Source organism: Camelus bactrianus, chromosome 13 (assembly GCF_048773025.1).
Source record: "Camelus bactrianus isolate YW-2024 breed Bactrian camel chromosome 13, ASM4877302v1, whole genome shotgun sequence".
NCBI classification, from domain to species: domain Eukaryota; kingdom Metazoa; phylum Chordata; class Mammalia; order Artiodactyla; family Camelidae; genus Camelus; species Camelus bactrianus.
Genome location: NC_133551.1, coordinates 7926354 through 7940933, shown reverse-complemented (window position 1 = coordinate 7940933; position 14580 = coordinate 7926354). Strand labels below are relative to the sequence as shown.

Here is a 14580-nt window from a genome sequence, read left to right as displayed (position 1 = left end):
GTGTTGAGGACTATGAGACTCTTCCCGTGGTGGTCAAACCAGTGGGGATCATCTCAGAGGAGAATTTCTTTTGCATCTATAAGCGAATCTCCTTGGTGAGCCAGATCAGCCCGTGCAGCTCCCAGGGCGCACTCTGTATGCACTACAGGCACCACTATGCGCCCAATAATGGATGGAGAGGCTTCCAGACCCACCGCATGGTTGTGGGCCTTGTCACCATTACCGACTGCCTCTCGGCCAAGGCCTTCGAGAAGCTCCATGTGCAGAGGAGCTGTATGGCACCATGCTTAATGACCCTCAGCTCTTTGTCTTTGTGCTGCATGGGGAGGTAGCCAAGCAGCCGCGCACCGACGTGGCTTTCAATTTACGACGACTGCAGGGTGGTGGAGAAGAGGATCGAGGACTTCACTGAGTCACTCTTCATCTTGCTCAAGTCCAAGTGGCTGGATGGGGCCCCTGACATGTCTGGGGACAAGATCCTACTCCTCTGCATGCCGTTTGAGAAGGAGGACTTCGTGAGACTGGACACAGACAGCAGGTAAGTTTATCTGGAGGCCAGTCCACCCTGGATGTGTGCCGGGTTTCTTCTCTCCATCCAGAAAGGGATCAGCACGGAATAGGACTGTCTTGTATCCAAGGGGGGAGGGAGGTGCAGCCCGCCGGTTTACAGACATTTAAAAGTGAATCCGCCTTTGTTTCAGAGAGATCCTTTTAGTGATAGTGTTAGAGCACTTACTCCTGCTTTTCAGCCAGGACCCTGCTGGGACCCCTGGAGTTGCTGTTCAATAGAGTAGCCACAGCCACTGATGCTAGGAGCACTGGGGAGGAGGCTGGTCTGAGCTGAGATGTGCTGTAGGTCAAATGCAAATGAGACGCTGAGGCTTGTCTACTAAAAGCATATAAACTATCTTGTTACTTCCTCTATTGATTACATGTCAAAATGATAGTATTTTACATACAGTAAATTATGTAAGATATGTTCCTAAAATCAGTTTCTAGTACTTGTTTTTTAATTGTTGGTTTGTTTCTTTGTTTACCGTTTTAAATGTGGCAACTGGGAAACTTTCTTTACATGGCTCTCATTTCAATTCTGTTGGGCAGCGTTTCCTGGGACAGTCTCATCCCTTTGCTTATAGATGAGATGCTGAATCCCGAGAGGCAGAACGAGGCGCTGGTTGAGCTGGCTTGGAGCCAGTGTCTCCTGCCTCCCAGTCTCAGCACCTGTTCGGCTCAGGCCCTCTCTTCCTGCCCGACAGGCAGCATGCCATGTTAGGACATCAGAAACACCGCCAGGGACCTCCGAATGAACTCCTTATGCAGGGAAAGGCGTATCACGGAGTATGGGAAAGAGCAGAGAAATGTTCATCCTCACTTTGTCTCTGTGATTAAGTCAACGGCCCCACTTTGCCTCGGAATTACAGACGAGCTCTTCTGGGCTGCCTAACCCCCCAACTTCTGCTCTGTTTCCCCGTGTATCTATTTTGCTGTCCCTCGGGCAGAAGAGGGTGAGATGCCTTTGCCGAGAGGTGGTCCCCCTTTGCTGGGGAGAGTGAGGGAATCTGTGTACCCCCGGCCTACGGCCTCGGTCCTTGAGTCTGGAGAGGGCTCATGGCGGTCCCACAGGTGATGGTCGGACGACCTGGCACGTGCTGCCGGGCCCGCTGTGGAGGCGGTGCTCTGTGATTCTTGAACTTAATTAAGATCAGATTCTACTTTCTGGTTGTTGGTAAGTTGGAGGAGAAGATGCCAGAGGATTGATAAAAAGAATATCCAGGACAGCCCTGTGAGTGATAGGCAAGAGGCCCCGAGTCCCACCTGCGTGAGGTGCCTAGCGGGCTCTGGATGAATTTTCTGTTCCTCCCGGACATGCTTAAGGAAGGGGCAAGGCATGTCGTGGCCATGATCTGTTCTTGTCCTCACAGGGCCCTGTGATCTACATGCCCGCGCTCCCATCTGCTCCTTGGAGATGAGGTGTCAGGTTTAGGAGCCTGGGCACTGCTGAGGGCACAGCAGCCAGCACCGTGCTACACCGAGGCTGGCTCCGTTCACCTCACATGTAACCTCCTGCTGATCCCCCAGGCGTCAGTCAAGGTAGGTGCATCGGTGCAACGTAAGCAGGGACCACCTTCTCCCCCTGGACAGACTGGTGGGTGAGCAGTGGAAGCCTGGAGCCCTGCCCCAGCCCTCAGGCCAGTGCCTCCTCTTTTGTCACAGGAGGCACTGGTGACATTTTTGCTCAGCAACTGCTTGGCTCTGAGTCTGTGGACCCACCAGAGAATTCCTGCTTGTTTTTGCTTTTTGAAGTCTGCCCTTGGGATTTGGAGGAGTAGCTGGATATGTGCTTAGCCCATAGTGGTTGACACAGTTACCATTGTTTACCCAGAACCTCGTGTACCAGGCATGGCTCCCGGCATCAAAATATAGCAGATCATTAAACCTCCCTCCTGGTGCGTCTGTCTGTTTTGGTACCGTAAGGTCTCAGCCAGCATCTTAACGTCAGTGAGATAATGCGGCCAGTGAGCTCGGGTCAAGCACGTTCTCCTCCAGTCACTTTTACTCCATTGTTGCTTTTACTATTCCGCAGACATTAATTTTTTAAACAATGCTTTGGTGCAGGAACAGAGCCTAATTCTCTCCTGCTACTCTTGGTGGAAGTGCGTAAAACTGTCCAGCCTGAAATGTGACCACAATTTGTAGCTTAAGACCTGCCTAGACCCATGTATGTGGAGTTTTGGTTAGGGGCGCTGACCACGATAGGGTCCCCCGGCAGCGCCACTCCCCTCAGGCCCCTGCTCTCCCTGGAGCAGGAGGTGAGGGTGGGTCTCACCATTCCAGCGTCCCTGGCCTCACACACTCACGTAAATTCTTGTAGGTGCTGTCAAAGTCATTTTTGTTCTTGTGTGTTTCTAATTTTCTCTTGTTCCTCTTTTCCTTTTTCTTTATTCCTTTTTCTCTTGTACTGCCCTGTGAGCATGTTGTTGCGTCTGAAAATGTGGGCTGTGCACACCCTGCATTGGAAATAGCTAGATCGCCCTCCGTGCTGTCTCCATCGCTTTAAAAAGCAAAAACTTAACAGCTGCCTTGATCCATGTATTATCCTTGTCATCATTTTATTTTCTAATTATTTTTAGCACATCACCCACTGGTGTTTGATACCTCTTAAAATCCTTGCTTTAAGGAACCAGTTTGGTCCTCCTTATATTTGGTGACAAATGCGCCCTTATTAAATTTGTTTGATTGTTTTGAAGAAGTGAGATGCGAATTCATTTAGGCGGCTGCTGAGGGATGTTTTTCATGGAGTATTTAAACTTGTAAAGTCAAATTCTGCAGCATCTTGCCCCATTCCTTCTTTTACACAATCGTGCTTGGCACTCGGTTCCTGGCTGTCACTGTGTGACGTGCGTGACGGCGCTGCCTGGCCGGCGGTCACTGGTGAGGAAGTGGCAGGCTCGGGGTTGAGCAGCTGTTGGAGGAAGCAGTCACCGTTTTGTTATTTAATTTTTTTTTTTTTTGCATTTTACTTCCCGTGCCATTTACTTTACTTTGCCTTCATAAAGGGGCAGAAGTGGGTCTAAAATCCATGCCACTCTTTTGTTCCCTTTACGAGGCTGGTTTATCTGAGTATCAGGAAAACATATCCTTCTCCTAAGTAGCTGGTTCACCTGGATCTGGTGGACATAGGGACTGCTAAAGGGGACCGTAGCTTCCACCCTGCTCCAGCCAGTGGGCATTCAGAGCCGGGTCTGTGGTTTGCCTCAGCAGCCGTGCAGGCCTCCCTGCACCGGCCTTTACTTTTAACCCATGTTGGCAGTAAATAGCTGACTCCGTGTCTGTTGCAGCTGACGTCCACCACTGTCGGCCTTGTCGTTAGTTTGCGGGAGTGAGTCTCCAACACCCCAGTCAACTATGAAGGAAGATGCTTTGGCCGACCTAGGACCTTGGATTCTCACCCCCACCATGGTTCATCTCACCCGGTGAAAGTGTTTGGCCACCACCATCATGCTGAACATGAGGCCTTGTTTCTCCTTTCATGCTCTGGTCCAAATGTGGACACTTCATTTTTCACTGAATTTGTCTCGCTTCAGACAGGAGAGAATATCTGAATGAGTCCATCACATTGTGGGTGGGGAACAGATCAGAAGTAAATGTCGCAAGTAGAAGGAGTCTAGTCTGTCCGGGTTGGCAAATGCAGGCTGGGATCTGTGATGGCCGGGCTATGCCCTGGACACAGGCCTTTCCCGTGGCTCCCGAGAGCCCAGAGGTCGGAGTGAGAACAGCCTTGCCTGGGTTCCTCCATCCTCGTCTGCTTACTGACAACTGTGTCTGCTAATTAGGAGTTCCCCCACACCTCGGGCCCTTCAAAACTCAGACCACGGGAGAACCTTGAGTCCCTTCTCCTGGGCCTCCTTTGTGAGAATACAGTGCCTTCTGATGTGACCAGTGGCAGGAGATGCCTCCCCCTCCAGGGAGCACCCTTTGGAGGACTGTGACTCAGTGCACCATGCTGTGAACTTGTGGGGTTCCGGCCATGGTCCCTGCAGAACCAGACTTGAGATGGGCTTAGTGACGGATATAACAGGACTGATTCCAGGGCAGGGCTTGGGGAAGGGAACATTGGAAATTGAATGTGACCTCAAACACATAGGTGGGTGCTGGGGCTGTTACTAAAATGGGGTGTCTGGGAGGTACCTGCCAGGAATCGAATTCCAGAGTAAATGGCGGACATGAGGCATTTTTAAGATGCCATTTGTCATCCAAGTTAGGACTTCAAAGAGGCACTCGGTTCTATGGCCCTGGGGCTCAGGTGAAGGAGCCGGACTAGAGATACACGTTGGGAGTCGTCATTCTTAGCTGGTGTTCACAGCCGCGCATGTGAATTAGATCATCTTGAGAGCTGCAGACTGAGGCTGAGGCGGGGCAGGGCAGTGCCTTGGTTGGAGGAAAGCCCAGACCATGCAGCTTTGGTGTGTCAGTCTGTGGCATTTGCGATTTTCAGACTAATGCCATTTATCCTTAAGGGGCCGGGGGTTGGGCAGGGCCAGCCTGGAAGAAATCTGAAAGGAGGGTCGTGGCCACGTGTGTGTCTTGGGAAGATGCAGAGTCTGCAGGGTCCGGGAAGTTAGACTACTAAGAAGCTGGAGTTGGAGTGGGGAGAAAGTAGTCACACTCACCTGTGAGGGAGGGAGGGCGTCCTTGGGAGTCGCCACCCTACTGGACTCGCTTTCCAATGAACAGAAGGCAATCAGACAGAGGATCTGAGGTGAGAATAGATGGGCACTGGGAGGGGAGCCAACCTGGATAATGGTGCTTGCAAAGTTCTGGAATACTCTCCCTGAAAAATTGAGTTAAAAATACCCAGACTCTTAAGAACATTGATAGTGACTGGGGAGGAGGCAGTTGTTTTTCTGGCCTCCTAAGTGTAATGCATGTATTCAGGGATACACAGAAGATTCGGGCAGTCTTTTCCAGGGGTTTGACCCTTACCAGGGGGAACAGTGCAAGTTTAAAGGGGAAGAAGGGCAGCGGAGGGAATATAGTCAGGCCCCGTGTCAGGTACCAGTCGGCAGCCCTACTTGCGTGTTGCATTCTCATCCATGCCTCCCAGGTGGGCGGTGGCAGCCCCCTTTTGCTGATTGGGAAGCCTTCTCAGAGGGGTTAAGGAATTGGTCCGTTTAGCGGCTAGTAAATGCTGTAGCAGGATTCAAGCAGGGCCTTGTCAGACTTCAAGGGCATGTTCTCTCTACTAATTCCGGTACCTCCCTGTTGTACCTGGATTGGTGAATTGGGTCAGTTTTTGAGCCTTTCATAAAAAATACGATTTAAGTGCCTCAGGACTGTTTCACAAAGCTCAGTGTTCTTTGATGGTTCAGAAGCACCGCAGTGCTTTTCGCCCCACAGAGGTAAGGTCTTACTCCTTTGACGCTGACGTGGTTGCAAATGACGTACAGGTGCAAAACCACACTTAGCAGCTTCTGAAGGGAAACTCTCCAGTTCTCCCTTGATCGACTTTCTTCCACGGGATGTAACTGCTGCAGCGTAGGCCTGAGCTTTCCATATGGAGTGAGGGTTTGATATCCAAAGTTAGCATAAAACGGTGAGATGAAGAAAATCGACTTTGACAATTTATTTTTGGTTACATTAGTGAAGATATTCTATCAGTTAATGACCCATATGTCGAATGAAATTGAGTACAGAACATTGCAATTCTTACTTTCTATTTAGAGTTCTCTTACAGAGTAAGGTTGCCTGCTTTGGAACATCAGCTCCACCACCACGGCACCTATCTGTGTGTTGGTGTGATTGCATTTACGCAGTGAATGTAATCTGGGCTTCCTCAGCCCCAAACACTCCAGTGCAGAATCACGGGCTGTAGCCATCTCTTAGTCACGCAAATACTTCTAAAATTATATGATGCCAGAAAAGAAAGAAGAGGGAGAGAGAGATTGCCTTTATCAAAGTTCCTTTCTATTCTAACTGCAAACTGTTGTTGAACAGCTCTGGTTTCCTTTGGATATGAATATATACGTTTCTTTGCATGTAATCTGGGTTTTGGACTAGAACACCAAGCTCTTGCTGTCCACAAGCCACAAAAATAGTAGCCAAATTGCACACGTGTGAAATAGTTTATACTTTTTTCTGAGAAAGAATCCTTGAATTTGGGACTTGGGCTGTGATTTTTGCTTTTTGCTTCCCCCACCCCTCTTGTAATCTCTCACTCCTTCCCACGTGGCCCCCAAGAGTTCGTGGTTTCAAAGGAGTGGGCAAACACCCAGTTGGTCACCATGTACTGTTGCTATAGATGGAGCCCTCCCAAGACCTAAAGGACATTATCAGAGAGGACTTCCTGGAAGAAATGGGCTCTACATTCAATCGTGAGGACAGAGTAAGTGTTAGCCAGGAGAAGGAGTCAAGAGTGTGGCTCAGGTGGCAGGTGCAGCCCGGGCAGAGACCTGGAGGCTTGTGGGGTGGGGACCTGGGGAGAGTGCCCTGTGTGGTCCAGGGTGGAGTGTTCCCCTGCTTGGGAGGACCCTGGAGAGAGCCTGGGGTGAAGGGCTTTGGAAGACATTGGGTTTTATTTGAACAGACACTGGAGGCAGTGTAGGGTGTCAGCAGGAAGTGACCCTCAGGAAAGGTACTTCTGGTTTTGCTTCTGATATTCTACAGACAGAAGGGTCGGGACGGGCGAGAGCAGGTCTGTCTGTCCCTTTGAGATCCACCCAGTCATTCATTTATTCATAACACGCGCACTTCTGTGTGTCTAGGGGAGAGTGGGTGGACCCACATTAGTAAGCAAAATGTATTTGCTTCTTGTGAGCTTAGCAGTGTCAGAAGTTGACTTAGCCTAGAATGTTCTAGGAATAGATGAACAAGTTGCGGAGGTTGGAGGGAGGGAAGTCTTCCTTGGGAAACAATCAAAATGAGCCTGGAGGCAAGTGGGAAGTAGGAGCAGGACAGGGGGTCCCTGAGGTCACTGGGGACCTGGGAACTGGGGTGAGGCTGGGTGAGCAGTGTCGGGGGCGGAGGTAGAATTCCACCAGGGAGCCTCTGAAGGGTTTGAAGTGGGGTGATGTAGTCAACTTTGTGATTTGGGAAGGCTGCCGTTGCTCTGGGTGTGTGTGTGTGTGTGTGTGTAGCGGGGAAGAAGGGGAGGGTGCCACCAACTGGGGGGCCACTAGAAGACCATTCACAGGCTGGGAGAGGGGCATCAAGTCTGCTTGGGGACGGCAGGGGCAGTGTGGATGCCGGATTTCCTTATGGGGAGGGCTTGTTATCGGGGTCGCCCGAGAGGCGACTTTTGGCTGGAAGAAAAGAGATGGAGGCTGCCAGGTGGACTTTCCTCTTCTCTCCTTCCCTGCCTTGTGTGATGATCTTAGCTCAGCCAACTTTTGGAACAGAAGAGCTAAGTTCCAGGGTAGCCCAGGACTTTGTTGAGCTCGTTCGAGTGAGATCTGATAGGATTTAGATTTCTGTTCAGATCTGCATGTTCACTTAGCTAGAAACCTCCCGTCATTTCGATTTCCATGGGGTATTTATTCTTGATAAAGATTGTTTTCTTGGTGAGAGGAAATTTAATACAGCTGTTGGCTTTCTCAAAAAAAAAATCATATCTTTAAAGAAATTTAATATTCCAAAAAATAGCAAAATTTAAAAATGATAAAGTAAGGCTTTGGTGTAGTTTCTTTGGTTTCTGAGCTAATGTGGAGTTAGAGCCTTTGCATTACTTAATAGCACATCCTTGTCAGTATTTAAAGAGCTGTTAGTGAGCACCCCAGGCCCCACCTCTCAAAACATCATTAAAGTTTGCTCTGAAATAGTGAGGTCATAAAGGTCTTGTTTGCAGAATTCAAAGTTTGTTTATATTATGCAGCATAGCTCCATTTATAAAATAATAATAGGTTCAAAATTAAGAAAGTGGAAGATAATTGATTTTATTAAAGCTGAAACATAAACTTTCTTGTGCTAATGTTGCAACTGGAAATTTTGAAAAGAAAAATCCTACTGTAATATCATCTACGTGGTATACATATATGACTTCCACATTTGAAAAGTAACGGCGCAGTGGTTTTAGAAGTCAGGAGCATTCCAGCTCAGATACTGGCATTGATGGTTGCTGGTTTTCAATGGAAGAGCCTAAATTTGCCTTCTTAGCATTTTTTTTTCTTTTGTAGTGAGAGGGCTGAGTAGTGCTTTGCCAGCATGAGTTTGGGGCAATTTGAGGGCAGATGTCGTGTACCAGCAGTGAGATATTTCCAATGCGTTTAATTTTCCGGACATCACCAGGGCACATGTGGGGTTTGTGCATGCAGGCTGGGATGCTGCAGGACTCCCTAATCCATCACGGTTATGTCCTGGAGCTGCTCCGGTTAGTGAATAATTTTCTGTGCCTTGGAGGTAAAGTGGTCTGATTCAGATGATCACATATGTAGTTAAAGTGCTATTACTTGAAATAAGAGAAACCTAGAAACATGGCTCTAACAATACAGGATGAGGGAGGAGATTTGGCTGAGCTGCGTGCAGTGGGGAGTCTTCTCAGTTGACTCCCACGCCGTGATTCCTGCCAATATCCGCCCCAGCCCTGCACGGTTGTCCTGCCGAAGCAAGCATGCACTTTGTTCAGAAACGCACTGAATTTCCTTGCGCCTCTGTTTGTTGGCTTTTTTTTTGAAAGCACATCTTGCCCTTTGCTTAAATGCCAACCCTGCAAGTCGCCTCTTACACTCATCCTTCTGGACCTCGTCCATACATAGCTGCTGAATGGATGAACAGAATGTAGAATCTCCATTTAGTGAAATATTATTCAGACGTAAGAGTGAATAAAAAAGAAAAAAGGAAAATGAAAAAGGCCACCTCTTCTGGGAAGTCCACTCTGACTGCTCAACCCGCCCTTTTCCCTTTGAAACACAATCACTTATGCTCCACTCTACTCTTTTTGATAGTACTTAAAAACCTCTAATAAACTTTAACGTTTTCAAAAAAAAAAGAGATGCTGATACCACTTCAACATGGACGAGCCTTGACAAGAGCATGTTAAGTGAAAGGAAGCAGACACACACGGCCACATATTGACTTCAGTGATCTGAAATGCCCAGAATAGGCACATGCAGAGGCGGAGACCAGGTGATGGTTGCAAAGGGCTAGGTGGAGGGGGGTTAGGGAGTGACTGCTAGTGACAGGGGTGTTCTTCTGGGGTGATGAAGGGTTCTGGAAATAGATGGTGATGAGGGCTGCACAAACGTGAGTGTGCAGAAGACTGCTGAGCTCTGTCTCTGGGAGTGCCTGTGGTTGGGTGCGGCTTTATTTTCTTCTCACCCTGCACTCTGAAGAGATATCTTGTGCAGTGGCCTTTCTACTAGTGTGAGTGGTGAGAATCAGAGACTTTGCAGAGACTTGTTTCTTTTTCCCCCCTGCTGAGTGTAGGCAAAATAATTTTAAGCCTGAGAAAGTGCTCCATCTGAAGAAATGTATTTCAGTTTTGCATGGTGTAAAAATCTTGAGAGCTTTTTAATTGTTGAGGACAGTCTGTGGGGGGAAATAGCCCGTGAAGCCTTGGGGAGACCTGGAAAATCCGCGCTTCCCTCCCTGACACTGGTGGACTATTCACCCCAGTTCAGACAGTGAAGGGCCCAGGCCCGTGAGCGGAGTTGACAATCGTGAGTATTTACGTGTATCCGCTGCTTCATCTTGGATATTAATTTCAAGCTGAGTCATTTTGTGGCGGCAGCCTCATCCTACATCGGGAATTTATATTATCTGCTCTTTGAGGTGAAGACCTGACAGAGTTTATTATTTAACAGGCTCCCTTGAATTGATATCTCAGATTCCTATGTCAAAAGCAAAACAGCAGAAATACAGATGTCCTTTAATGCCAATATGACCTGGAGCAGGTTTAGTCTCTGTGCCTCAGTGGCCTTATCTTCTGGTGGGGATGATGATAACAGTGTTTCCCTCAGAGGGGCTGGTGAGGGGAGAGTGAAGAGCACAAAGGGAGGACTTACACGAGATGCTCATGAATGACTGAATTTAGTGCTCTCAGCCTGGTGAGGCCTCAGGGGCAGAGATGTCAGAACAGAGCATTCCTAGCCAGAGCTAGATCCGTGTTGGCAGCTGTTATGATCAGTATCACAACTGTGGGTTATCAGGTAGTTTTAAGACTTGGTAATATGAATTCATGAATAATGTTAGAAGACTGAACATCTCAGATTCAGTTTACATAGTTCTCAAGATATCCTCTGAGAAATGGATGGTTTTTTCCCCATCTTAAATCTGAGATGAGTCTCTAAAAAATTTCCGTATCCCTCCATCTTTTTGCTTTAATTCTCCATTTCTTAAAAAAAAAGTTTTTAAATTGAGTTAGTGGGGACTGAACTGAGGGCCTCATGCATGCTAAGCACATACTCTCCCAAATGAGGTATAATCTCCCCCCTGATTTTTTTTAAATTTTACTTTCTTAGTATTCAGAGGTTAGAGGCCTCTAATTCTTTTTCTGGAGACTTGTCCATGAACCTGTAAATCTATTATTAATGGACAAAACTTGGTTTATTAAAAAAATGAATAGAATATTCTGCAATCCATCCAAAAGGAAATGTTCATTGGCTTAAAATGTTTCTCCTTTAATGTGATTTCTCCTTTTTGGTCTAGCTCAATTTATTAACAGACATCCTCATCATCATAATGACCAAACTCGCTCTGAGTGGACACCTACCTAAGGCTAAAATACTTTCCTCATGTTTTACTTCATAGCAGGTGTTTGACGGTAGTTATCAGTGTCTCCTTTTTTGCAGCTGAGGGATTGATAGATGGAACAGCTTGTCCCAAATCACACGCAGCTGGCGGTGGCTAGCTCGGTGCTGGAACTCAGGCTGCACAGGATGCATTCTTAATTGCTCCTCTAATCAGCCTCCCGTTTAGTGGTTACCCTAACTACTGTGACTCCATAAATGGCCGATTTTAGTGATCTCAGCCTGATGAGGCTTTCAAAGGGGAGACACCAGTGAGAATGTGAGACAGAGTGGCATAAATTAAAATTGTACATTTTCACAGATGTTTAATTCTCAGGTAGTGGCATAAAAAGTTAATTTTTATGTATTTTAGTGCTCTGTAAGCACTATAAACAAAACACTAAAAATAATTATAGTGCAAATGAGAAGGGGGCTTTGAAAGTCCAACCACTGCTGATGATGTTACTTGTTTTTCTCTAGTGGCCCTTATTGACAGAAATACTTACAAAGACTGAATTGGTTTTATGTAGTCTTAATATGGAAGAAAAGATTGTCAGTGAATATTTTAAGAAAATCTTTATTCTTTTCTTTCCTGATGATGTATATTTAAGTTGTTTTCATGGCTTAAGTACATTTCCTCATTTGTGAAATTTGAGTAATATCGTTTAACTTGTCTGACTGTGAGAGTTAGTAGCCTTGTATACAAAGAACCCAAGAGGTGCTTAGTAAAAATGTGCTGTCAAAATGACAGATATTTTAGAAGGATCAACTCTGAATACTAAAGAGGGTGGCTTATTACTGATGCATATTTAATATGTATATATATGATATATATGAATATGGCTTAAAGTAACAAGGATTCATTTATTTTTTAGTGCACAATGAAGTTTTAATGAAATCTGTATCATTCTAGTGAGACAGGGACTAGTTAAATTGCCTTAAGCAGACGACCTTGAAGATTATTTACACAGAATGTGTATTGTTAGAACTCAGATGTCATGTTGCCGTGTAACCATCCACTCAGACATTTAAATTCGTTGGATTCTGACATCCACATTGATCATTTTCAGGGAATAAGCTTCTCTCTTTTGTGATTTAAGAAAATTTTGATCTTTTTTCCTGCACTCTTAACAGGTTTAAAAGATCAAAACATTGATTTGACATGTAACTTTTTTAATAGAGACAATAAAGCTCATGCTGTTTTATTATGTAAATAAATGTTTTTGTATTTCAACAAACGTATGATTTCCTGGATTTTGAGAAGTATGTTGCAAGATACTTAGATAACCTACTTTCGGAAAAATACAGACGCGACTTTTATGAATATAGGCCTAGTACAGATCTGTTCATTTTTGCTACAGTGCAAGACATGAGGCCTAGGAGAGATTTGTTGCCGATTGCAAGGAGGACAGATCCCATGTCTCAGTCTCCCCTCCTGTAAAATGAAGTGGCTGGACTGGATTCTTTCCTCTTCTAAGATGAGTTTCCATGAGCCTGTGTCTTTTGTTTATATTCAGGATTATTAGCAATATCAGATTAAATACTGAGTTACCGTCGCTTCCCCCGAAGCAAAGTGCAGTATGTGCTACAGAAGCTTTTAGTTATCTGATTCTCGTTTCTGATCCTTCAGGCAATTTTTGTGTTGCATGCTTCCTGGCAACCTGGAAGGTCTTTTTAGCCATAGGTGGCGCTTGTTGCACCTTCTTACCGTCTTAATTTTCCTGTTTGTTAAAGAAGGCTTAAACAACGTTATTTTGTTTTGATTTCTTTGCTTGATGCTTCAGAATAGCACAATGTCCATTATGTCTGTCTACGTGGAAAAATTGTTCTGCTTATATTTTAGTTTTATTCTGTCATCTCGCTGTGAACATCTCAGACTTGATGTGTGAACAGTGGCAAAATCGGACTTTTCTTCCAGTGTTAGAAACCAGTGAGCCGGGAACTTATAAAACAGCTAGTAGCGGCCTCTGGAGAACCTTATAGCTGAAAAGTGTAATGAGTTCCCTGAGTATTGACCCCGCTGCTGTGTGTTAATTGGTGGTAGGACATTTGGTACATATAGGAAGGGGTGTAGTTTTTTGACTTGGGTTTGCGTGCACGCGCTGCCACTGAGCCATGTGAGCCTGAGTCAGTTCGTTCTGAGTTTTTCCCTCGTCTGTGAGATTGGGACATTGGTATCTGCTTTGTAGAATTGTGAGAATTAGAAATTATGTAAAATGTTTACCACAGTGGGTATGTCAAGAGGGCTCAAAATCTTTAGCTGCTGTTTGGTGTGAAGCCATCATTTTATAGTCTTTGGCAATTACTAAGAAACAGGAAAACAAGAAAAGCTGGTTTATGATGAAAGATATTTGAGGAGGTTCCATAGTTCCTATACCCATAATTAAGCATCAGCAGAGTCAGAAGTGTTACACAGTCACCCTGAACCAACATTAAGCCACAGAATTTTTTGTTACTTCATATATGATGGGGCCTAAGGGGATCCAATACTTATATGCATGTTGTCTCCAGCAGCCAACTGAGAGATGACACAAAAGAGTAGGCAGGCGATAAATGTCTTCTTTGTTACTGATAAAGCCACGTTCTCCATGAACTTCAGGGCTGTGGGAAAATGTGTTTCATGATACTGTGTCCCAGAATTAGAGACTCACCCTGTCCCAGGTAGCTCTGGGACACAGCGAGCCTTCCCTTGAGAGGACCTGCCCCTTCATGCACAGGGCTGTCCTGACATGGAGCTGAGCATCCCAGGTGCTTCCCAATGGTGACCAACACTGGAGGGAAAGGTATGGTTTCACATTCCCTGCTTGTCTCCCCGGACTCACACCTCACCCTGTTAGTGTGACGAGGGCTAGCTGTGATCCAGCGGCCAGGGGTATGAAGGGAGAAGCACTCACCATGGCCCAGAGGAGTGGGGAGGAGGCATCCCCTACCTAGTTTAAACAGGTGGTGGAATGGAATGAGAGGGTGCTCCCCAAGAGTTTATAAAAGGAGAAATAAGGATTTTCTTTGGGACTTAGACTAGCCAGGAAACACATAATATTATTAGAAGGGAGACTTGTAAATCACTTTTATATTAAGTTGACATTTGTTGAACACCTAAAATGTGCTACATTCTTTTTTGAGAGTTTTACAGAAATGAATCCTTCAATCTTCTCAACAAGCGAGTAAGGAAGGTTTGATTGTTATCCCAGTTTTACAGTGTGGAAATTTCAGCACGGAGAAGGTAAGTAAGTTGGCCAATGTCACAGAGCTAGTAAGTGGCAGAGCTGGTATTTAAACCCTGGCTGTCTGGTTTTGAGGCTCCCAGAGATGGGCTTTGGGTGTTTAGAGGTATCTGCATCCCTGAATCTTTGTACCACTT

At 46.1% G+C, this 14580-nt stretch overlaps 1 long non-coding RNA gene across 1 annotated transcript in view; it reads left to right on the top strand.

The window, feature by feature from the left end:
- The first annotated feature begins 1930 nt into the window (after positions 1-1930).
- LOC141579545 (uncharacterized) overlaps positions 1931-14580 on the top strand; it is a 50023-nt gene continuing 37373 nt past the window's right edge. Inside the window, exon 1 of the long non-coding RNA XR_012511113.1 lies at positions 1931-2091. This is a non-coding gene — a long non-coding RNA (uncharacterized LOC141579545). The remainder of the gene's footprint in view (positions 2092-14580) is intronic.